The sequence below is a fragment of the Ovis aries genome, chromosome 1, assembly GCF_016772045.2.
Source record: "Ovis aries strain OAR_USU_Benz2616 breed Rambouillet chromosome 1, ARS-UI_Ramb_v3.0, whole genome shotgun sequence".
NCBI lineage: Eukaryota > Metazoa > Chordata > Mammalia > Artiodactyla > Bovidae > Ovis > Ovis aries.
Genome location: NC_056054.1, coordinates 140,968,033 through 140,992,890, shown reverse-complemented (window position 1 = coordinate 140,992,890; position 24,858 = coordinate 140,968,033). Strand labels below are relative to the sequence as shown.

The following is a 24,858-nucleotide window of genomic DNA, read 5'->3' as shown; positions in this document are numbered from 1 at the left end:
CATGTGGACTACAGAGATAAGTGTCATATAACTTTAATAGATTCTAATATAATATGTGGATTATTTATTCCTCAATTGGAAATACATTACTTTGGAAGTTCATTTAAATATACATGCATGCATATATACCCCACATGACAAAATGGGGTATGAGGAAATACTGTATTTTTTCTTACATAGAAATAAGTCAAATAATGTCTTTGTGTCTGACATTGTATATATTCTAGGAATAATAAATAATAATATTACATTTAAGAAGTGATATTCTCAGCTTTCATCAAGAAAACACTTTTATTCTTAAGAAGTAAGACTTGAAAGATATTTTAAAATATGCATCAGTAAAGAATGCAAAATGCTTTTGCAATTCATATTTGTTATAATAAAATTTAAAAAAGGGTAGCGATGATAAACCTCTACAATGCTTCTTGAAAAATTCATTGCAGATAAGATCCCATTTGTTAAGTATTAAGATTAATAAAAAAGCAATTAAATTAAGATAAGTAACACAAAGTACCAGTGTTCAGTAGGGTTACTTATACTGGATTATAATTGAAAACTGACATCTTCTTACTCAGCATACTAACCAAGGGATTTTATTTCATCTTGAGAAGATTACATATCAGTACAAATCCAGAGATTAAAAAACTCTTTGTAATTACACAAATTAATTTTCTAATATCACATCAATTTAAATGTTGCATAAAGATAGCACAAGAAAACTAAAAAGTTAAAATAGATAATCATTTAATTGCTGGGGGGATGTCCATGTATGGGGGATTGTATTCCTCAATCAAGAAAATATCAAAGATTTTCAATACTTTATTGATCAGCTCATTTCCATAGAGTAAAACCTTGAAAACTATTGAACAAGGTAAAAATGAACAGTTACATTGAAAAGTTGTAAACAAGTACTGTGCTAATTCTAGGATCTAGATAAAAATATAATGTATTTACTATACCATTGTTTTGAATGGGGATTGGCACATCGAATTAAATTTATATGCTGAGGTAAAATGCACTTCTCAAAGTGTATGGAAATTATTCCTATATGTCAGCACTATTGTCTAAATTTGGAGTCTGTCAATGGTCATATTTATAATAATTGCTCTATAATTTATACATGTCAATTAAGAAATATTTGAGTAGATAAAGTATTGACTGATTAGGTAGAGGTAATTAACTAGTCAAAAGTTTCTTAGGTCAGTAGAGAATTTCTCAAACTGTGTAAGATGAGCATCAGTTTGATATATAACATCCACCAGTCACTCATCAATTAGATTCTAACAAACACTGGTTAAGTACCTAGTATTGACAAATAAGCACTCTGTGGAATATAAGAATTTTTTAAAAGGATAAATAAAAGATAATATTAGAAGTGACCCAAGAAGCACACCCCAGATAATGTCAGGAATCTAACCTCAACTACTATATAATGCAGTATGAAGGTGATTTATTTTCCAATTTGAAACATATGTGGCTTTTTGGAGCTAAGAAATTACTAAGAGAATTTGCCTGCATGAGTCAGCACCTAAATTCCCTTTCAACTCTTAGAAATCATACAAAAACTACAATGATAATAAAAACCTCTCTAACTTCATTTTCAGGGAAACTAGGAAGCTAACTTGAAACATATGTATTGAGGAGAAGGTTGATAGTAGAAATTGCAGGAAATAATATGAGAATTACTGAATTGGTCAGCAGTGGCACATTTTAGAAAGTACAGGAATCGTTTCTTTCGTAAAGGTAAATGATTCATTGTGAACTGTGAAACTACCCATTGTTTGAAGCAATGAAGGTAGGAACAAGTCTGGGAAGTACTGATGATAAACTTGCTTTCCACCTTGAGCTGAATGGTTTGGATGAAAGTAGAGAAGAGAGGGCTAAAAAAAAAAAGTATTTCTCAGAAGAGAAATTTTAGCAAAAAGCAGTCTAGAGAGATAAGCAGAGGGAAGGTCATTTGAATTTTGAAAATTTTAAGAATATTCTCAAATATCTACAGAAAAACCCCTGAAAATTGCTTGTCCAAGAACACTCCAACTCAATCAGTGATAAATAGTACAAAAAGAACTAGAACAGCAGCTATACAAAGATAATATACAAAAGGAAGCATAAAACATAAAGGTTTGCACCACAGGGTAAACTCATTACCATGGTGCCTATGAAAAACGTGAACAAGTATTTCTGTGTGCATTGAGAAAAACGACCTCATGAAACAAGAATCTCTATAACATTAGTCTAGAAACACAGATGAACTCAGGTAAAAGATGCCAAGAAAATGTGTGAGCTGAGATATGAACTGTCTTATCTGTGTGAGCTGAAATATGAACTGTCTTATCTTAGAAAAGAAATGGAAAAAAAAACTGCAGATGTAAAGACAAACATGAAGGTTGCAAAGGAGAATGATTACTAAGAAAATGAATAAGTGAGAATCAAAATGAGGGAAATGAAAGATAAAGACTTAAAAAATAATTTAAGGCATTATCTATTTATATTATGTGGAAGTATCCTCAATTCTTTGGGACTGTCCTGGTAGCTCAGTTGGTAAAGAATATGCCTGCGATTCAGAAAAACCTGGGTTCGATCCCTGGGTTGGAAAGATCCCCTGGAGAAGGATACGGCAACCCACTCCAGTGTTCTTGCCTGGGAAATCTTACGGACAGAGGAGTCTGGCAGTCTACATCCATGGGGTCACGAGAGTCAAACACAACTTAGCAACTAAACCACCATCCTCAATGTATGCATAATTGGAGTCCCTAATCAAGAAAACAAAACAAAATAAACTGAAAAACATATTTAGAGGTATACTTTTTAAAAATTCATGAAAGATAACAAAAGGACAAATACTGTATGATTTCACTTATGTGATGTGTCTAAAGTACTCAAATTCATAGAGATGGAATATAAGATGGTGGGGTGGTGGTTGCCAGAGGCTGTGGGGAGAAGGGAATGGGAATTTCATTTCAAGAAGATTAAAAAATTCTGGAAATGGAGGGTGATGATGATTGTACAACAATGTGAATGTATTTAATACTACTGAACTGTACATTTTAAAATGTTAATATGGTGAACTTTATGTTGGATATATTTTACTACAGTGGAAAAACTCATGTAATAGGAATTACCTTCTCATAATAAAAAAGAACCTCTTGTTTTGTAAAAACAAACAAACAAAAAAACTGATCTAGAAACAGGGCAAGACGCAGTGTATTAAAAACACTGAAAGCTGAAAAAACAAGCAACAGTCTCATGATACGTGTAAAGGTAAAAACAGATCAAATAGTCTCAAATTACCTTCACAGAACCTTTCAATATCAGAATTCAGTGAAACAATATCTAAAACATACTTCAGGAGAGAAGGCACAGGACATAGATTTTATATTCGAACAGCTGTACCCAACTATAAAAGTTACAGATATTTGTTTAAATATAAAAGAGACATGGTTGTTTACTCTCAAGAGATCTAAGAAAACCACTAAAGGAAGAGTCTGCAACTAATGAAGGTAAGATTGGTGAAAATGTAATAACAAATGCAGTAAAGCTTCAAGTACATGTAACTGCGAAACAGACATTAAAATTAGAGTTAAATCAACAGGCTAAGGTATATACCCAGAAAAAAAAATAAAAATAAAAGAAAAAGCAGAAAAGAGAAGATAGGGAAAAGACTGAAAGATGAATTTCTTGTCTCTTTTAAAATGTTTGGAAGCCAAAGAATATAATTTATAAATGACAACTAAAACATAAATATATAAAACATAATATTTGTAATACTATATATATATATATATATTACCCATTACCATAATGCAAAAAATTCAGATCATAGGACAATAATTTTTAATTTTCTGGAATTCTCCAAAATCTGCTGCATGGATAGAGTTCTGCTTCAGGAAGCAAGTCTGTGGGTCTCTAAGTCTTTTCCACACGCTCATCATCCTTTTGGCTTTCTTAGTGGCCCAGTGGTAAAGAATCCACCTGCCGATGCAGGAAAGTGAGAGTGAAAGTGAAAGCCACTCAGTCGTGTTCGACTTTTTGCGACCCCAGGGACTGTATAGTCCCTGGAATTCTCCAGGCCAGAATACTGGAGTGGGTAGCCTTTCCCTTCTCCAGGGGATCTTCCCAACCCAGGAATCGAAGCCAGGTCTCCCGGATTGCGGGCGGATTCTTTACCAGCTGAGCTATGAGGAAACCCAGGTTTAATCCTTGGATGGGGAGGATCCCCTGGGGAAGGAAATGGCAACCCACTCCAGTATTCTTGCCTGGAAAATTCCATGGACAGAGGAGCCTGGCAAGCTACAGTCCGTGGGGTTGCAAAAGAGTTATAGATGACTTAACGACTAAAAAACAACAATCATCATTTCAGGGACGATGTTTTGATTATGACAAAGGCTGAGAAGCAAGCAAGGCCTCTTGAGTCTCACTTAACACTGAACAAAACCCTCCCAAAATAGGTGACGGTAAAGGGAGTCAAAAGGAACAAACTTCCATTTATAAAATAAAGTCACAGGGATGTAATACACAGCATGGTGACTGCGATTAGTAGTAATGTACTGTATATTTGAAAATTGTTAAGAGAGTAAATCTTAAAAGTTCTCATCATGAGAAAAAATTCATCAACTATATATGGTGATACTTCTTAAGTGAGATTTATTGTGGCTATCATTTCATAATATATACAAATACTGAATCGTTATACTATACATCTAACACCAAAGTAGTATCAAAATCATTTATACTTCAATGTTTTTTAAAAAAGATAAAATAATTTTTGAAAGCTCTCACTTTTCTGAGACCATCTTTCTCTTTCAGTACCTTATCTGTAGCCGAAACAAGCAAAATAGACTTCTGACATTATGCCTGTGAAGACAAACATTACACCCCCATGACATATATGAAAAAACTAAAATATACAATATGGTAGGACATACTGATTCTATGGAGAAACTAGGGTACTAGGGCTGTGGGTTTCAGTTTGGGGAGAGTGGACATGGAAAACCTCAATAACAAGGTGGTTTTAATCAGTATTTTGAAGGTGCAGTGTTTTGTTCGGATAAGTGAGTGTGAAGAGAGGAGATAATGGGAAGTAGATAAAAGAGACAAAGAGTGAAAACTGCATTTTTCACACTATATCTTTTATAAATTTTAAACATTGTGGTTATAATAACTTTTCAAAAAATTAAAAATATACTATTTAGAGAACTAGGACAATTTGGGGAAACAAACTGATCATGAGACGACATATTTGGGTTTTGGTTCAGGTTCAGTTACTAACTTGCTTGTGACTGTGGATGAGCCTCTTAATCCCCTGGGTTTAGTTTCTGGATCTGTAAAAATGCTGGGGCTGGATTAGGTGATCTTCAAATTCTTTCCTCCTTTCATATTCTGTGAGTCTGTGATTTAATACAGTGTTCACCAAACTGTGGCTTAGGAAAATAGTTTTGGAGTCTAGCCATTATTCAACCTTTTTATCAGCACACAGTTCTCTGCTTCTCTGCAACAGACACATAATGAATAACTGTTTTTCCAATTGTAAATTATATAATTCAAATAATATAAAGAATAAATGTTAGAAAACTCGTGGAACAGCCCCTTTTCAAAGGGGCTCAAAATTAATGACAAAAGAAAAAGTCTCTTAAAATATAATGGACTATCCTTTTAGGTCTCATCATCAGCACCATAAAAGCACAAATATATTTTAATATATATTTAAAATAAATCTACAAATTTACATTTTTATTATTTTACAGATTGCCATAACCTTTGGGTGAGCCCTAGGAAATTTTCTGTTCCTCATGAGATTAAGCTCAATTAAAAGTGTGGGTGAAATACTCCTTTCTGTATGTCATTTGGCAATTCATGATATGATTTGTTAGTCTTATATTAATAGTTATGTACATAAATTCTGACTCCTCTCTCTGAATTTCACGGAATTAACTCCTTAGAGCAAGATCTTACATGGTTTGTAATTTCCACAATATATTCTACAGAACTCTGTACACATATGTGCTCAGATATGGTTCTATCTTGACTGATCTATGATATGAGGAAAGATATGAAGCAGAAAGTCTTGTGCAGTCCTTTGAAAGGATGAGTGCCAAATTCTCCTATTGCTGATTAGACCCTAGTTTGTGTCGCACTCTTTTATAATCCCATGGATTGTAGCCCACCAGGTACCTCTGTCCATGGGATTCTCCAGGCAAGAGTACTAGAGTGGGTATTGCCCTTTCCTCCTCCAGGGGATTTTCCCTACCCAGGAAGTGAACTTGCGCCTCCTGCATTTGCAGACAGATTCTTTACCACTGAGCCAACTGGGAAGCTACTGTGATGTAAATGAGCAAATAGTAAAAACAGGCCAAGTATACAAAGTCCATCCGGCCCACTAAATCAACAACTCTTACCAAAGAGAATAAATGTCACAAGTATGCAATGTTACCATTTATACAGCGAAAAAGTTTGCATGGTTACAAAATAGCATAATGATATCTTGTTTCAATTTTTTCTCTGATCCAGGAAGATTTGATATCCAGATATTTGTCTTAATAGCAAGGGAAGGATGACTATGATTTTTAGGAATAGACTGTCTCAAAATGCAGATTGAATGAAGTTCCTTGAAACCAAGACTGCAACATTCGCTATGGTCTCCATACATCCTCTGGAAACATGAAATATGGATGGTGGGCCATTTTGGTAGAGTATCCCACTAATACATTTCTTTTTTCATTCATCTAAACGTACTCATTGTTTTCTAGGGGAACTTTTTGAAAATTTTTTTCTAGTGTTAGTTGCTTAGTCATGTCCAAACCTTTGTGATCCCATGTACTATGGCCCCTTGTCCAAGTACTGATAAAAACCACGTTAGGTTTTGCACTGTGCCTGGAATCAGCATTCTTTAAATAAATGGTCTCACATACTCCCACTACTATATGATTATACATTTATACACTATCTTTTGTCCCCATACATGAAATATATTTTGAGGATTTCTTCATTAGTACCACCTAATAACAAGTGTATAATGCCCTAAAATCAGATTGACAAAGTGAATAATTTTTAGTCAGAGGGATCATGTTATAAAAACAAGGTTCAGTCAGAGCAATAAAACTGCATCACTTGTTTGCAGTTCTGAAACAGCTGCTTTAGCATTCGATCTAACAGAAGTTTGGGAAGAATTCTGTCCTAATTACCCTCAATTATCATGGTCATCACCTGGTTTGAGTTTGTTATACTTCTTGACTAATTTCCTATTATAGGTGTGTATCACTGATATGTTAAATGTATCTAAATAGTCTCTTTATATTTGTCTTCTCTATTCCTTTTTATTATATTAAATTACCATATTATTGCTTTTAAAAACCCTATTACAGCTATATACAAACTAGAATAATGTTGTACAGTGTCAGTATAAACAATTTCAAAAAATGTGGTACTAAAATAATGATTTCACAAAATATTCTTTTTTCTCGCAAGTTTATGCAAGATTTTCACTACAACAAAAAAAAAGTAGTACCTCAATTTGTTTAATTTAGTTTCTTTTTCTTGCTCCCAGCATACAGATATACCAGAAAATTGAACCAGAAAATATCTTTATTTGGATAAGTAGCTATGTACGGGAAAATGCTTTAGAATTTGTAATTTGGATTATTTGTTCTCAGGAAATTAAAATCCCACCAATTAGAAAACTATTGTTTTCATTTTTCAGAAATAGCTGAAACTAGAATGTTATTTTGCAGTGATACTAAAACTGGATAGGAATTGATACAAGAAACAAAATCAGTCATTTTCCAAAGTAGACAAAAAGCAAACAGGAAAAACTGAATTGAGTTTAAATATATTGAATATCAGGTTAGATCCATAAATGAGTCACGACATTAGCACAAGGCGGACACAAGTGGAAAAACATACTGTGGGGAATACACTGCTAATAGGCTTCCTTATTTTCCACCTCGAAAGAAAATTGTCATAGTTTTATTGCTCAAACGATACTTATGTCAGAAAACAATGATGTATATTTCCAGTCATTTTTCATCTAAACCTCAATAACTTGTTGTTTCCAGAAGTGATATTGCACAACATCAATAGCTTTTATCACTTAAGATCATTCGCTACTTTCTGGGCCTTTGAATTCAAAAATTGATAAGATATCTTAGTTAAATCATAACTAATCATCAACTTCTGTTTTTGTTTCACAGGACACAAGAATTAGCAAAAGATTTCTGGGGGACTCTACCCTGTCTAAAAGAGAACATGACTTATCTGGGCTATCTTCATGCTAATCACTGAGTTCACCTGAAACCTATAGATCAGAAGGAAAAACATCCTTGAACCTTCTTCACCTCTGAAGTTACAGAGGTGGTCTGTTGTCAATGGAGGGCTCCTAAGTAGCTAGGCCAGAATATATTCTAAGACCTATATGAACTTCTTACTTATCAATTCCACTGCTAAGTGCAAGACTCTGGATTATGAACGGTGGAAATACGTAGACAAAACACTATAGATCCTACGCTGAAGGACCTAATAGTCTAAAGAGTAGAGTTAAGAATTCTATCCGAATATCTGGATAAATGGTGAAAACAAAACTCACCCAATTCAGAGCCATCTCATTCTACTTGGACCAACACCTATACCTGTCTCACATATCTCTAGTTTTAGCAATGGAACCTCCCAAGCGAGATACATGGCAAACTTCTTAACTCCTTCTTCCATCTTTACCTCTTTAACCCTGATACCTATTTTAGGTTAAAAAAATAATTTCATTCCCCTCTCCCAAATAGCTATCTCAAAACCTCCCCTGGTCCCATAGCCTCTTCAAAATAACATTTCTAATATGCACATCAGACCATATTCCTTCTCAGCAACCTACAAGCTTAGTTACAAACTGTGCGGAAAAGATAAGGCTTTGGTCATCTCACTCCTCACTGACTCGGTTTCTTACTTCTTACCAGTTTCCTCTGTGCCAAAAAAAGTTTGAAATTGTTTAATTGTCCTCAGAGAAGTGATTACACATGTGCTTTCACACACGTTCATCTGTTTGTAAAGCCCTGTGCCCCTTTACTGGACACCCAATGTGACTGCTGTGAACTCTCCTTCATCCTTTATTGTCAGTCCAAGTAATCTTCATCCGATGACATATTTGCCCTAATGACCTAAATAATAATATAGTCACTTATTCATATAATAACATCTGTTGTTCTCTACCTGCAGAGCCCTTTCAACATGATGTCATATTTTTTTCTCATGTCTGTCACACCACTAGATTGGGAACATCTTGAGTAGAGACAACATTAATTTTTTCTTTTTTCATTTCATAGCCCAGTTCTTATTGCAGTTCTGAAACACAAAGTAAATTGTCAACAAACATTGACTTGAAAATACAACTATAAAGTGATAACCCGAAACAGCCTGTGAAAAATGCTGGAATAGTTACATCTACATTGAGAGATTACATCAAGGAGATAAAATCAGGAAAGACCTTCCTGGTATAAGTTATATTTGAGTCAAACAAAAGAATGCATAGAATTTAAAAACATGGAAATGGAAGAGTCAAAATGCTTTGCTTGGAGAATTGCATGATCAATGAGAGGAAAATGGAAAAAATATTCCCTGTTAATGAGGAACTGGACTCAATAGAGAATGGATACAAGATAAAGAACTATAATAAATAAGGTGGAAAAGTTGCCTCGATGATAGATTGCTAGAGATTGTGAATATCTGTCTAAAGAGCATCAGTTCATGTTTTTCTCTAGGAAATAAAATATGGATATATTGAAGGAGTGCTGTCTTTATACACAAAAACAATCGCATATATTTTGTCAGGGAAAGGAATGATAATAACTTAAGTAGTAAAGTCAGCTTAGGAAAGATCTTATGGACATTTACATACAACGTTCTCCTCTAGAAAATATGGCTATATTGAAAGATAAATAGATGACACTGCTATAGTCATAGCTACAGACACAAATATAGAAACAGAGAGAGATACAGATTCTGATAGAAATATTGACCTAGATATTCTGATAAATTTAATAAATGAAATAGTAGGATTTGACCATAATGTAGAAGACGACTTTCGGCAACTTTTGAACTTGAATAGTTGCAATTTAGAGTATATAAGATTCTAGAAGAGAGTTTGCAGCACTGGAAGTAGGGTAAAGGGAAGAGAGAGGGCAGAGATGAATCAAAGAACCCACTGATTTGGCATCTTTTATCTATTATCTTGTGCTATTAATTTCCTTTATTTGCATAAAGCTGGGCAAGTTTACTAAGGGTAGCGTCCTTCATTATCTTTTTTGAAACCCTACCACTCAACATGGGATGTGATCAGTTTGGGGTAAACAACAAAATCAAATGGATCTGACCACAGCTGAAGAGTCAATGCTACGTCCGAGCTACAGCTTCTGCCATCTATGGCATTTGATTATTTTTCTTTGAAATTTTGGTTTCCTGGGCCATGGCAAGGGCATATCTATGTTAGATTTACCTGTCAGTGGTTTATCTGGTCACAAATCAAATCCATACACTGCCTTTCAAAGACCTGGGACTTCAATGTTCTTATATAAGTCAAAGACCCATGCTATTTAATCATACTACATATGAAAAAAAAAAAAAAAACCTCCCAGCTTGAGGAAACACTGTCTTATCATAACAGCAAATAAACCATTTTTTAATGCTAACCTTAATGAGATATACCACGTTTGCAAACAAATTACTCTTAGCAAAGATAACAACAATTGTGTACCCATCTAAAGCTCAAAAAAATACTGCATTTATCTTTCAACAGTGAAATGTAACTTTAGAAAGCCAAGGGAATTAAGACACTGAATCTTTTATGCCCTCTTTATTAAGTTTTCTCTTTGTGAAAAGCAAATGGTGTTTTATAAAGTATCACCTAGAGAAAAAAGAATTCCAAAAATATGTGCTGCTATCACTTTAAAAAATTCTATTAGCTATGTTTATTTGCAAGTTTGTTTCTTTTTCTTTACAAATTTTTATTATAATTTATACATCAATAACCTGCCTCCTGAAATATATCAATCTTGAATAATGCCTGCTATGTCTAGAATAGTTATTACAAAGCTTTCTAAAAATATAAGTTTTAGGGAGATATGGGGACTGTCTTTTCCTAGTAACAATTTGGACTTTTCTTCCTTTCTTTCCTCTGTAAATTCTAAAGCAATTAGAGTGCTTTTGGCCACTAATGATATACTTTGATTTTTTTTAATATCATAGTTTTTAGGGAATGGTCTTTCAGCAATGTGGGGCACTGAAAAGAAACTTGTGAACTACCATTCTTTTCTGTCTATATGTGACAGGATCTACTGTTCCTACAGTTAATTCAGTCAAAGAAAGCATCTGAGCTGAGTGTTTGACCAAATGACCAGCAGTTTGACTGAGCTGACAGCCATCATGGCTGTTCTGGCCGTACGTGTCCACCCGGGCTTTGTCTGTAAGCTGGCAGTCTCTGCACAGAGCATACACAGCATATGCCAGGTGGCCATGTGTCTGAAGCAGAGGGAAGGGAGAACAAAGGAAAAAAAAAAAATCTTTCACTTGGACAGAGATGTTTTAAGCCACCCAACTGCCAGTAACATATTAAGGAGAGAAGAAAACGCAATGATGCCTGACAATACTCAACAGTAAACAACTCCGTGCCTGAGATTCAGATCACAAATCTTCCTCTGCTGCTGCCGACAAGCTCAGCTTGAGCATGGCTGCAGGAGACAAAGAAACCTGCTGTAAGAAGAGAACAAGAGAGGAGATCCTCACACTGATGTGAATCTACCCCAGATGCATGTTTTAAGAGCCTCTTACATCATATGCATTGTGCTGCTGCTTCTTTTTTTTCCTTCTTTCAAACAACAACATTTATCTCTCACATTTCTGGAGGCTGAAAGTCTGAGGTCAGATGCAGGTCCCTTCAGTTCCTGGTGAGGGCTCTCTTCCTGGCTTGTAGGCGGCTACCTTCTTGCTGTGTCCTTACAAGACCTTTCCTCAGTGTGTGTCCCTCCATTGTATTCTTATGTCAGAAACCTGCTTTGTTGAGGGCTTCCCAGGTAGTGCCAGTGGTAAAGAACATGTTGAATGCAGGAGACTTAAGATAAACAAGTTCAATCCCTGGTTTGGGAAGATTCCCTTGAGGAGGTCATGGCAACCCACTCTGGCATTCTTGCCAAGAGAATCCCAGGGACAGAGGAGCCTAGCGGGCTACAGTCCATGGGGTTGCAAAGAGTTGGACATGACTGAAGTGATTCAACACACATACACCTTCTGTTGAAGGTGAGGATGGGGGAAGAAAGTTCTAGAATGGCAAAAACAAGAAATTCCTATTTATCTCTTTCCTCTTTATTTCTACCCTCCATTTGGCATTTACCATACTTCTCACCATCATCCTGCTCACAAATGGCAGAATAAAGGGAGTAAGTGCTAAGTGCCATTTCAGAAGTGTTGGGGGCTACAAAATATTATTTAAAAAGAAGTAGGACGGCCTATGTTCCCTAAAAACTGGAATGAATACTTTCTCATGTAAACATAGCATTGCCCTTAGTCTCCACATCATGCTTTAGGATAAATGCAATTTTTTCTCTTCTGCATCATTCTCCCTTCACTCATTCATTGAGTACCTGCTCTGAGCTAAGCAGTGTGTCAGGAGTGTGATCTTCAGTTCAGGATTTCCAATCTTCCCAACAGTGCTACTAAGCTCCACTGTGTTCATCTGATAGATAAAAACAGTGCTATTCAGAGCAGTTGGTTAACTTGTCCAGGCTCATTCAGCTAATTAGTGAGAGACTCAGAAACCAACATTATCTGATTTCAAAACCTGTGCAAATCAACTCCATTCACAAATGAGTCAATTTGCAAGGGTCTCTCAAGTGCCCTACACGTCTACAAGTTGTATCATTTAATCAACACAAAAGGAGTCCTCTAGTGGAGTATTATGCAATTTCTGACATTAGAATGGTGAAACTATCAACATTCTGGTGACCCAAGGCTGGATCAAAATTCAAACATGAGTCAATCTCCATGTATATTTCACTGCTAGTCAGAAAGATTTGTTGATCTCAACCCCAGTGAGAGTAAAGAGCTCTTCCACTGTTCTTGAAGATATTATGCCATTTTGAAATTTAAAAAAATTGATGCAAAGTTGAATAGACTTTATCATCACAGGACTTTGTGCTTTTTAATATCTTGCTCCATCTGCCAGGAAAGTATGTACCTCTATGGTTGTTGTTTAATTGCTAAGTCGCTTCTGACTCTTCTGTGACACCATGGACTGTAGCCCACCAGACTCCTCTGTCTATGGGATTTCACAGGCAAGAATACTGGAGTGGGTTGTCATTTCCTTCTCCGGGGATCTTCCTGACCCATGGATAAAGCTCATGTCCCCTGCATTAGCAGGCTGATTCTTTACCACTGAGCCACCTGGGAAGCTCATGTACTTCTATTACGGCTGAAAAATTCCTTCACAGTTTAGTTCTGGTGTACATTTTTTTGGACACACTCTTTAATTCAGAAAGGCAAAACTAGTCACTCCCTTTCAGAACTAGTTGCTCCCTTTTTGATGCTGCAATAAGCACAGTATTGAACCTGTATGAGTGTATGCTGTTGAGTTGTACCAGTTTGTTTGTCTCGGCTAAGCAACCTATGATCTCTCAGAAAGGATGCTTTGTATCATGCTGACCTTTGAACTTCTAGTACCAGGTCAGTGTGCTATCATAGCAGATATTAAAAACATTTGCTAGGAAAGTATATAATTAAACAATTTAAGAATGAGATGCTATCAGAAAATTATAGGTGTGGATGTGTCCCTGTGTTTAAAAGACAGCACGGAAAAGGAAGAAATGTCATTTATATAGAAGGGACAGAATTATATTACTCTGTATCTGGCTTTTAAGGCTATTTAACTGAGTTAGCAATCCTATACTCTGTAGAAAAGCCTTACCTGAGCTGCCAATATCATCTCAGATTATTAAAAGCAGGATTTTAAAGATCTAATTTACTTTTTGTCATGCACTGCTTGCTATTTGCATTCCACCTTGGTTGAACACGGAAATGAGACAAGCCTTTATCACCTTTGTGTCTGGTCACGTCTTTTGTAGTCTCCCTTGCTAGCCCAGCACTGCAGTACCAGGCTGTAAACACAGCAGCAAAATGGTTCAGGGAAAAAAAAAGAAAAAAACAAACAAACAAACAAAGGCTGCTTTGGTTCACAATTGGATGACAATATATTGAATGAAAACATTTCTATCAGTAGTAGGCTTTTTATAAACTCTTCTTTTCCTTATAATTAAATTCTCTAAAATACAGGCATTTGGCCTTAAGTATCTCATGGATGTAATATTGGCACCAGATCAGTACAGCTTGCTTGCCAAGCTTAAAAGGGAAAATATAATGGGAAAGACTGTAATTTTATAGTTCCTGTAAAAATGAGGAAATCACTGCCTTCGCAAAAACCCCAAGTGGTATGGCCCTAAATCTGCCCACAGAGAGACCAAGATATATGTTTTCAGCTTTGAGGATGACCCTAGAAACCTACTTGGGGTTTATTTTAGTTTACTCTAACATAACTATAGATCCATCCCAGCAAACAGATGTGCAGAACATGAACTTTATGTTCATTGGCTCAGGAAGTGGAACTGAGAATTTCAACTGATTTCCATTTTTATTATGGAGTATGACTTTTGCTTCTTTGTTCTCCCATAACAAACTTCAACCCCCCTGAAAATACCCTAACTGATGGCTTATAACAGGGTTAGATTGTGTGTGCTGAACATAGACTTGTTTATGACCACCTTATCCACACGTGCACCTGACGTCTTTTGTCTCAGTGGAACAACAAATTGGATTTCTCAAGAGCAAGAGAAAGGTACAAACTCCTTCTAATAAAGTAGAGATGATACCACTTGTGTATGGAAGCATCTTTTGAAGCAAATTAAAAGTGCATTTCTGAGGTGTTAAGCATAGGAAATTTGGCAGCTACAAGCTTGCTAAAGAGTAAGGTGCACGAAGCTCCCCAGTGATGTTAGAAAACTGTGTCTGAGCTTGTGTCCTGTCTCATCTTCCTTGTCCCATTCTCCTCTCCCTTCTGATCTCTTTGAGCTTGGGATGGTTAATTTCATGTGTCAACCTGATGGGGTAAGGGGATGCCTAGATCGATGGTGACATTATTTCTAGGTGTGTCTGTGTGGATATTTAAGAGATAAGCATCTCCATCAGTAGACTGAGTAAAGCAGATAGGTGGCCTTTCCCAATGTGTGTGGATGCTATCCACTCCACTGAGAGACCAAATAAATAGAAAAAGTGGAGAAAGGTTGATTTTGCTCTTCTGCTTAAGCTGAGACATCATCTATTTCCTCTAGGAAATAGAGGAAATCTATTCCCCCTAATTATCATCTATTTCCCCTAGGACATGGGCATTCCTGGTTTGGGGGGCTTTAAGACTTAGACTGCAACATGTACCATCAGGCTTTCCTGTCCCTTCTAATTTCAGGCCTCTTTAGACTCCAAAGGAATTACATCACAAGCTTCCCTACCCAACCATGTCGGTCAAATTCTGTAATAAGTCTCTTTATATATGTATATATCTCCTTGGTCCTGTTTGACTGGAGACCCTTAATACAGGTGTCCTACAGGTGATTGCTATAAGCTGCAGTGTCCTCGTAGCTCTCCTTTGTTCTCCTTAGCTGCAAGGACATAGCAGCCTCCCTGTGTCCTTGGCTCTCCTGCAGGCTTACCTTCCATTGTGTGTGTGTGTTAATTACTCAGTAATATCTGACTCTTTGTGTCCTCATAGTTGCCATTGCCTTCTCCAGGAGATCCTCCCAAGCCAGGGATCAAACCCAGGTCTCCTGCATTGCAGGAAGATGCTATACTGTCTGAGCCACCAGGAAAGCCCTATCTTCAGTTAGATTAGGCCAAGACGAGCATCAGAGGAGAGGAGGGTAGGAAGAGAGAAAAACCTGCGTATAATACTTTTGTTTTCTTCCGGCTTTGGTGCCAGAAGTGTGGCAGTGGTGGTTTCCCTCTACAGCTAATGTTTTCATCAGAGACTCTTCCTCCATGGTCCTTCTCCAGTGGTCCAGCATAATTCTGTGTCCTTCTATTCACTGGCTCTTGGAGTAACTAAGGCTCCCTAATATTGCTAAGGCTCCCTAATATCACCAGGTCTTGTTTGCTCTCCTATCCCTGATCACACTCTCTATACTGTACTTTTATCAAGAAGGAACTAACATCATTTTTGTGATATGCTTGCCAAAGCTGAATGTATGACTCATCCGTTAGCTCAGTGATCTTGATGCAAACAATCCATCCTCACTTCTACATTGCTCATCTCACAGACATTTCAGTCTCTTGTGTTGGAAAACGCATGCTTGCTGAAATATTAGGACATGAAATAGTTAGGACTCTTCAAAGATTGCTGGCAGTTCAAGAGGCTGTGCCTAAGGGCACAGCCACAACACTTCAGACTGTGAGAAGAGTGTAACTATGCTAGGGGCCTTGAGATCTGACAAGAAAGAGAACAGAAATGGAAGGCAGGCTGGACTGACAGAAGACCAGAGTTTTACTCAAATCTTTGTTCTTCTTGCTTTTAATATTAATATTCCAGATATTCTGCTTAGAAATAGAAATACTATTCTATTTCATTTAAACTCTATGGCAAGTCTATTAAGCATTTTTTCCTATTTTTCTTCTTTTAATCCCTCTATTAGTTAGGCATATTTTAGGACCACATTTATGCTATCAGATATTTAACCTATTACACATTTTAACTTACTCCTCACTTCTTTATTATTATTCGACTGGTAATGCCTCATTCAATTCTAGATCCTAGTTTCTGGTGAAGTCTCTTTTTATATCAGTGCTGATATTGTCAAGAAGTTTCTGCATTATTTATGTTTCCCCTTTTCTCACTGCAATTGTTTCAACATATGCTGTATATTATTCTTTCCATTTTGATGTTCTTTTTTTTAAATATGAACACCAGTTTTGCAAATTCCAAAATTCTTTAACTTAATCCCATACCCACCAGATATACATTTTAAATATAAGTAGAGGGAGTAGGAATCATTCAGTTATATTTTTTAAAAAAGGATAAAAACATATAAGACATTGCTTTATTTCCACTTTGACCTCAGAATGGGAGGTACAGTTATCTGTTTGAGGACTTTACTAACAGATGTTGTTGTTTAGTCATGAAGTCCTGTTTGATTCCTTTATGACCTCATGGACTTTAGCCTGCCGGGTTCCTCTGTTCATTCTTTCCCAGACAAGAATACTGGAGTGAACTATGATTTCCTTCTGCAGGGGATCTTCCCAACCCAGGGAATGAACTCGTATCTCCTGCACAGCAAGCTGATTCTTTGCCACTGACCCACCAGGGAAGCCCTTGTTAACAAATACTAGAACATTTATAAAAACATAATGATATCTATAATTTTTGAATTACTACTTGATGCTTCTGTTTAAACTGAGGTTATGAAGATGTTTTTGAAACATGATTGTTGATGTAAAATAGATATATTTAAGCAATTTAAATATATTTCCATAAATACAAGAGTACTCTTGTTTAGTAAGGACTATAATCAAGGAAGATTTCAAAGCAAAAACATTGGAAATGCAATAATAGAAGCAGGCACCATGAGCTTGCTAATTCTAGTGTAATATAGAGATTACTCAGGATTCCTTTACTATTATTATTTTGAAACTGAGAGACCCTGAATTATTCAGTGACTTCTCCATACTGGTGCTTACATGTCCTCATCCCTGTAGCTGTTCTTGCCCACTCCTTTTTGCACACAAGGTTAATCCCTAATTCTTCCTCCCTAAGCAAAATTCTTGCCTTTTCTGAGAGCCACCTTTGACTAACTTCTTTGAAATTAGTAGAACTTCACCTGATTCTCTTTCGCTAATCCTTGTAAAACCTTTTATCCTCCATCTCAAGTTATAATTTTCCTTGAAAGCCTTCTCACGCCCAGCATTTTTGCAATTGTTTGTGCTAATGAATGGCATGCTGGTTACTTTTCTTCGGCAAAATAAACTATGTACAGATGTATATTGGTATATGCATGTGTGTATGTGTGGTGCACATATAATTAAAATTTGTCACAGTGCTTTGTGGCTCAGTGGTAAAAGAAACTGCCTGCCAATGCAAGAGATGTGGATTTGATTCCTGGTTCAGGAAAATCCCCTGGAGAAGGAAATGGCAACCACTCCAGTATTCTTGCCTGGAAAATCCCATCCATGGACACAGGATCCTGGGAGGCTACAGTCCATGGGGTTGCAAAGAGTTGGATATGACTTAGTGAGTAAAAAACAATAACAAATACTTGCTTAAGTTATGAACTCAGAACTAATAAAATCATACACTATTATATCAGTTTTTCATTTCCTGTTCTGATATTTCAGCCCGCTTCAAAGATTTAGCTCAGGACTGAATTTGCTAATCATTTCTTAAGAGTTTAGGCTTCCATTCTGAAGAAGTTTGAAGCTCTGAAAATAATCTAATTAACTGATTAACCAATTTCATAATTCCAGACAACTCCCAAGCCAGAGTTTAGATGGCCCATTTGAAAGAGGTGTCCTTAACATTGGAATTGTTCTGCTGTTAGCTCTATCTACTTCAGAAGTTCAGTTCAGTTCAGTTCAGTCACTCAGTCATGTCCAAATGTTTGCGACGCCATGGACTTCAGCAGGCCGGGCCTTCCAGGATCAGGGTCTTTCAAATGAGTCAGTTATTCAAATCAGGTGGACAAAGTATTGGAGTTTCAGCTTCAAAATCAGTCCTTCGAATAAATATTCAGGACTGATTTCCTTTAGGATGAACTGGTTGGATTTCCTTGCAGGCCACGGGACTCTCAAGAGTCTTCTCCAGTACCACAGTTCACAAGCATCAATTCTTTGGTGCTCAGCTTTCTTTATAGTCCAATTCCCACATTCATACATGAATACTGGAAAAACCATAGCCTTGACTAGACAGAACTTTGTCAGCAAAGTAATGTCTCTGCTTTTTAATATGCTGTCAAGGTTGTCTTACCTTTTCTTCCAAGGAGTAAGCTTCTTTTAATTTAATGGCTGTAATCACCATCTGCAGTGATTTTGGAGCCCCAGAAAAGAAAGTCTGTCACTAGTTCCACTGTTTCCCCATCTATTTGCCATGAATGTCACGACCTTAGTTTTCTGAAAGTTGAGCTTTAAGCCAACTTTTTCACTCTCCACTTTCACTTTCATCAAGAGGCTCTTTACTTCTTCAGTTTCTGCCATAACGGTGGTGTCATCTGCATAGCTGAGGTTATTGATATTTCTACTGACAATCTTGATTCCAGCTTGTGCTTCATTCAGCCCAGTGTTTTTGATGATGTAATCTGCATATAAGTTAAATAAGCAGAGTGACAATAAACAACCTTGACGTACTCTTTTACCAATTTGAAACCAGTCTGTTGTTCTATGTCCAGTTCTAATTGTTGCTTTCTGACGTGAATACAGATTTCTCAAGAGGCAGGTTAGGTGGTCCGATATTCCCATCTCTTTAGGAATTTTCCACAGTTTGTTGTGACCCACACAGTCAAAGGTTTTGGCATAGTCGATAAAGCAAAAATAGATGATTTTCTGGAACTCACTTGCTTTTTTGATGATCCAGAGGATGTTGGCAATTTGATCTCTGGTTCCTCTGTCTTTTATAAATACAGCTTGAACATCTGGAAGTTCACAGTTCACATACTGTTGAAGCCTGGCTTGGAGAATTTTGAGCAATACTTTACTAGCATGTGAGATGAGTGCAACTGTGTGGTAGTTTGAGCATTCTTTGGCATTGCCTTTCTTTGGGATTGAAATGAAAACTGACCATTTCCAGTCCTGTGGTCACTGCTGAGTTTTCCAAATTTGCTGGCATATTGAGTGCAGCACTTTCACAGCATCATCTTTCAGGATTTGAAATAGCTCAGCTGGAATTCCATCACTTCCACTAGCTTTGTTCTTTGTAGGAATGCTTCCTAAGGCCCACCTGACTTCACATTCCAGGATGTCTGGCTCTAGGTGAGTGATCATACCATCATGACTATCTGGGTTATGAAGATCTTTTTTGTACAGTTCTTCTGTGTATTCTTGCCACCTCTTCTTAATCTTCTGCTTCTGTTAGGTCCCTACCATTTCTGTCCTTTATCGACCCCATCTTTGCATGAAATGTTCCCTTGGTATCTCTAATTTTCTTAAAGAGATTTCTAGTCATTCTCGTTCTGTTGTTTTCCTCTATTTTGTTGCATTGATCACTGAAGAAGGCTTTCTTATCTCTCCTTGCTATTCTTTGGAACTCTGCATTCAAACGGATATCTCTTTCCTTTCCTGCTTCACTTTTTGCTTCTCTTCTTTTCACAGTATTTGTAAGGCCTTTTCAGACAGCCATCTTGCTTTTTTGCATTTCCTTTTCTTGGGGATGGTCTTGATATCTGTCTCCACGAACCTCTGTCCATAGTTCATCAGGCATTCTATCAGATCTAATCCTTTGAATCTATTTCTCACTTCCCCTGTATAAATGTAAGGAATTTGATTTAGGTCATACCTGAATGGTCTAGTGGTTTTCCCCACTTTCTTCAATTTAAGTCTGAATTTGGCAATAAGGAGTTCATGATCTGAGCCACAGTCAGCTCCCAGTCTGGTTTTTGCTGACTGTATAGAACTTCTCCATCTTTGGCTGCAAAGAATATAATCAGTCTGATTTCACTATTGACCATCTGGTGATGTCCATGTGTAGAGTGTTCTCTTGTATTATTGGAAAGGAGTGTTTGCTATCTACCTACTTATTATATCCTTTATTTAATCTTGTAATCCCATAGTTGCTTGCTGTTGAGATCAGGTGTTTTTTTTGTTTGTTTGTTTTTCGTTTTTTCCATTTTCCACCATGGCTTCCTTGGTGACTCAACTGGTAAAGAATTCACCTGCAGTGCGGGAGATCTGTTTCTATCCTTGGGTTGGGAAGATCCCCTGGAGAAGGAAAAGGCTGCCCACTCCAATATTCTGGCCTGGAGAATTCCATGGATTGTATAGTCATGGGATTGCTAAGAGTCGGACACAACTGAGGGACTTTCACTTCCACCAGAGAGTCTGAGGTGAATTTTCTCCAATTCTATGGCAAATTTTGTTCCTTTCCAGCAAGTCAAACTAATAAGACTGCAAGCATTCCCCATAAATCACCAGTCATACTCTTTGTAGACTATATCTCAATCAGTAGTTACTGAGTACAGTCTTTCTGGGATGCCTAAGGCTAAAGGCTATATACTGACAGAGGACAGTTTCCATATAGGAGACTCATCAAATGATAAGATTCCTTTTCCAGAATGCAATGAAATTTCTTTCAGGCTCTAGCATTATAGCATTATTTCATTATCTCATTAAATTTTTCTTTAATTTTAAATAATTTCAACAAGCCACTTATTTATAATATTTTAAACTTCTTTCTTTCCAAATTATAAAGCCAAAAACAATTTCAAAGAATTCTGTGCTTTTTCTATGGAATCCTTTTATCTCATTTAATTTGGTAAAGCCTCCTGAAGTTTGTGTGCAAAATTTGCCAATGATTTCCATCCAGACTCAATCAAGCAAGGTCACTCAGGTGGCAGCCAAGAGGTTTCTCTAACCCTTAATACAGTAGAGTTTCTAGTTCTTCATTAATATGGATATGTATTTCCTCCAAAATTCTGCTTGCTTAACAGGTTCATGTTTATTCTGTATGGCCAACCTAAGGGAGTAGAAAAGCCAGAATCATATTTCAGACTTGCCCAACTGTCAGGTTTGTACTCAAACAAACCAGTCATTGCTGTCCCTCAGAGAGAAAGCTGCCTCTCACATATAAAGAGCCTTCCTCTTGGAAGATTCTGTATCTGAAAAGGTTGTTTTGAAATGTTGACGAACCATATAAGTAAAAAAATTCTCCAGGCAGATTAAATGCATATATAAATTTATAATAGCCCACTGACTCCAGTTGGCAGAATTATAGCTTTAGGATAAGTGGCAAAACACTTTCCAAAGAAGTTTGGAGACTCTTTTTTTTTGTCTTTCTGCCAAGTCTGCCCTACTGAATCTCACGCACTAACTAATGCATATGCTTGTTTGTGTAAGGTTCCAGGCAGTGGTCTTTATTGAGGCTGGTAGGTGAGAAGAGTTTCAGCTGCAGCCTATTTGAAGTCTTGATTTGGACAGGTTTTGGCTTCGGCTGTATTTTTAATGGCTGTCCTGTTGTATCTACATCAACATTAGCAAAATGGGAGTCCTGCAGCTTTTGCTTCATATTCAGTAAGCTCAAATATGAATTATGTTTCACAAATTTAAAATGTTCACTATGAAACAATACATATATATTGTTTAAAAATAAGGAATAAAATTCTCAATCAGTTGTTTTCAATCTTTGTTAGTAATTACTCTAAATAATATTCTTATATCTCATCTTTTTTTAATTGATCCATCAATATTAGAAAATATCTACTTGCTTCCTACTATGTCAATGAAAAATTAGAATTCCAGAATTTCAAGTGATCTTCCCACTTCTATCAAATAAGTTTTTCCTTCTATATTATAATTATTACTGTGTCATTCATGAATGCTAAATATTCTCTTACATAAGTGAACCCTAATGTATTCATTTATTTTCCTTCTTATAGGTAATTGGGTTGTTTCCTGTTTGGGAGTAATATGAAAAAATTTAGAAAATATTACTGTACCTCCTTTGTGGTGCTATGAGCATTTATATCTATTGTATTTATAACTCTTTTATTTCTCTTAAGTGTATACCGAGGACTGGAATTGTTGAAATATATGATAGTTCAGTTCCGTTCAGTTCAGTCTCTCAGTCGTGTCTGACTCTTTGCGACCCCATGAATCGCAGCACGCCAGGCCTCCCTGTCCATCTCCAACTCCCGGAGTTCACTCAGACTCACGTCCATCGAGTCAGTGATGCCACCTAGCCATCTCATCCTCTGTCGTCCCCTTCTCCTCCTGTCCCCAATCCCTCCCAGCATCAGAGTCTTTTCCAATGAGTCAACTCTTCACATGAGGTGGCCAAAGTACTGGAGTTTCAGCCCCAGCATCATTCCTTCCAAAGAAATCCCAGGGTTGATCTCCTTCAGAATGGACTGGTTGGATGTCCTTGCAGTCCAAGGGACTCTCAAGAGTCTTCTCCAACACCACAGTTCAAAAGTATCAATTCTTCGGTGCTCAGCCTTCTTCACAGTCCAACTCTCACATCCATACATGACCACAGGAAAAACCATAGCCTTGACTAGATGGACCTTAGTCGGCAAAGTAATGTCTCTGCTTTTGATAACTCCATTTTTAATATTTTGAGGAATTTCCAGGTATTTTCCAAAGTGGCTGAACCATTTTACTTCCCATCAGCAGTCTCTGAGGGTTCCAATTTCTCTACACCTTCACCAACATTTGACTTTTTAATTATAGTTATCCTAGTGATGTACAGTGGCATCTCATTGGGGTTTTGATTTGCATTTCCATGATGGCTAAGGATATTGAGTATCTTTTCATGTACTTGGTGGCCATTTGTATATCTTCTTTGGAAAAAGTTCTATTAATTGGGTCATTTGTCTTTTTATTGTTGAATTGTAAGAGTTCTTTAAATATTCTGGATGTAGGTCTCTTAACTTTATGATTTACAAGTATTTTCTTTCCCATTCTGTGGATTGTCTTTTCACTTTCTTTATGATGTCCTTTGAAGCATGAAAGTTTTAAATTTTGATGAAGTCCAGTTTATGTTTTTTTGGTCACTGTTCTTTTGATATTTTATTGAGAAAGTTTTACCTAAACCTCAGGTCATGAAGATGTACTTCTATTTTTTCTTCTAAGAGTTTTATGGCTTTAGCAAAGACTTAAGCCTTTGATGCATTTTGAATTAATTTGGGGGTATAGTATGAGAGAAGGGATCTAATTTGTTCTTTTGCGTGTGGCTATTCAGCTGTCCCAGCACTGTTTGTGGCAAAGGTTATTCTTTTCCTGTTTAAGTATCTTGGCATCCTTGCTGAAAACTAATATACCATAAATGTAAGGGTTTATTTCCAAACTTTAATTCTTATTCCCTTCATCTATATTTATCTATCCTGTGCCAGTACCACACTGTTTTGTCTTTTGTAGCTCCATAGTAAATTCTAAACTTTAGAAATGTGTCCTCTGACTTGTTTATCTTTTTCAAGGTTATTTTGGCTATTCTAGGGCTCTAGTATTTACATGTGAATTTTGGGATAAGTTTATACATTTCTGCAAAAAAACCAGCTAGTATTTTGATAGAGATTACACAGAATCTGGGGTAAAGAATCCACCTGCCAATGCAGGAGACATGGGTTTGATCTCTGCGCTGGGAAGATCCCCTGGAGTAGGAAATGGCAACACACTCTGGTATTTTTGCCTGGAAAATTCCACGGAAAGAGAAGCTTGGCAGACTACAGTCCATGGGGTCATGAAGAGTTGGACATGATTGAGTGTCTGAGCACACAAATACAACTCAGCAGGATTATGTGTATGTTGAGCTTTGGTAAATACTACCAAGTAATTTTCTGATAAAGTGATTACTAATTGGAATATTAGCTATTAATTAATTCTTAATTAAGTCTAATAATATTTCTAATTAACATTGAGAATCTTATTTGATTAATATCTAACACAATATTTTCAATTTTTTAAAAATTTAGTCATTCAGCTTGGGATAACATTATTTCATTAAGGCTAAAATTTGCATTTAGCTGATAACTAATGATGCTGATTACTTTTTCATGTGTTTATTGGTCATTTGAATAGCCTCTCTTATCTTCTCTTAAGTAACTATTCAAGTATTTTGCTCATTAAGCATTTTTTCCTCTATGATTTGTTGACATT

The 24,858-nt window shown here is 36.5% G+C and overlaps 1 long non-coding RNA gene across 1 annotated transcript in view; it reads right to left on the bottom strand.

Moving 5' to 3' along the window:
- The window catches only part of LOC132659865 (uncharacterized), a 293,826-nt gene that overhangs the window by 198,077 nt on the left and 70,891 nt on the right, over window positions 1–24,858 (bottom strand). The gene's annotated exons all lie outside the window — the stretch shown is intronic.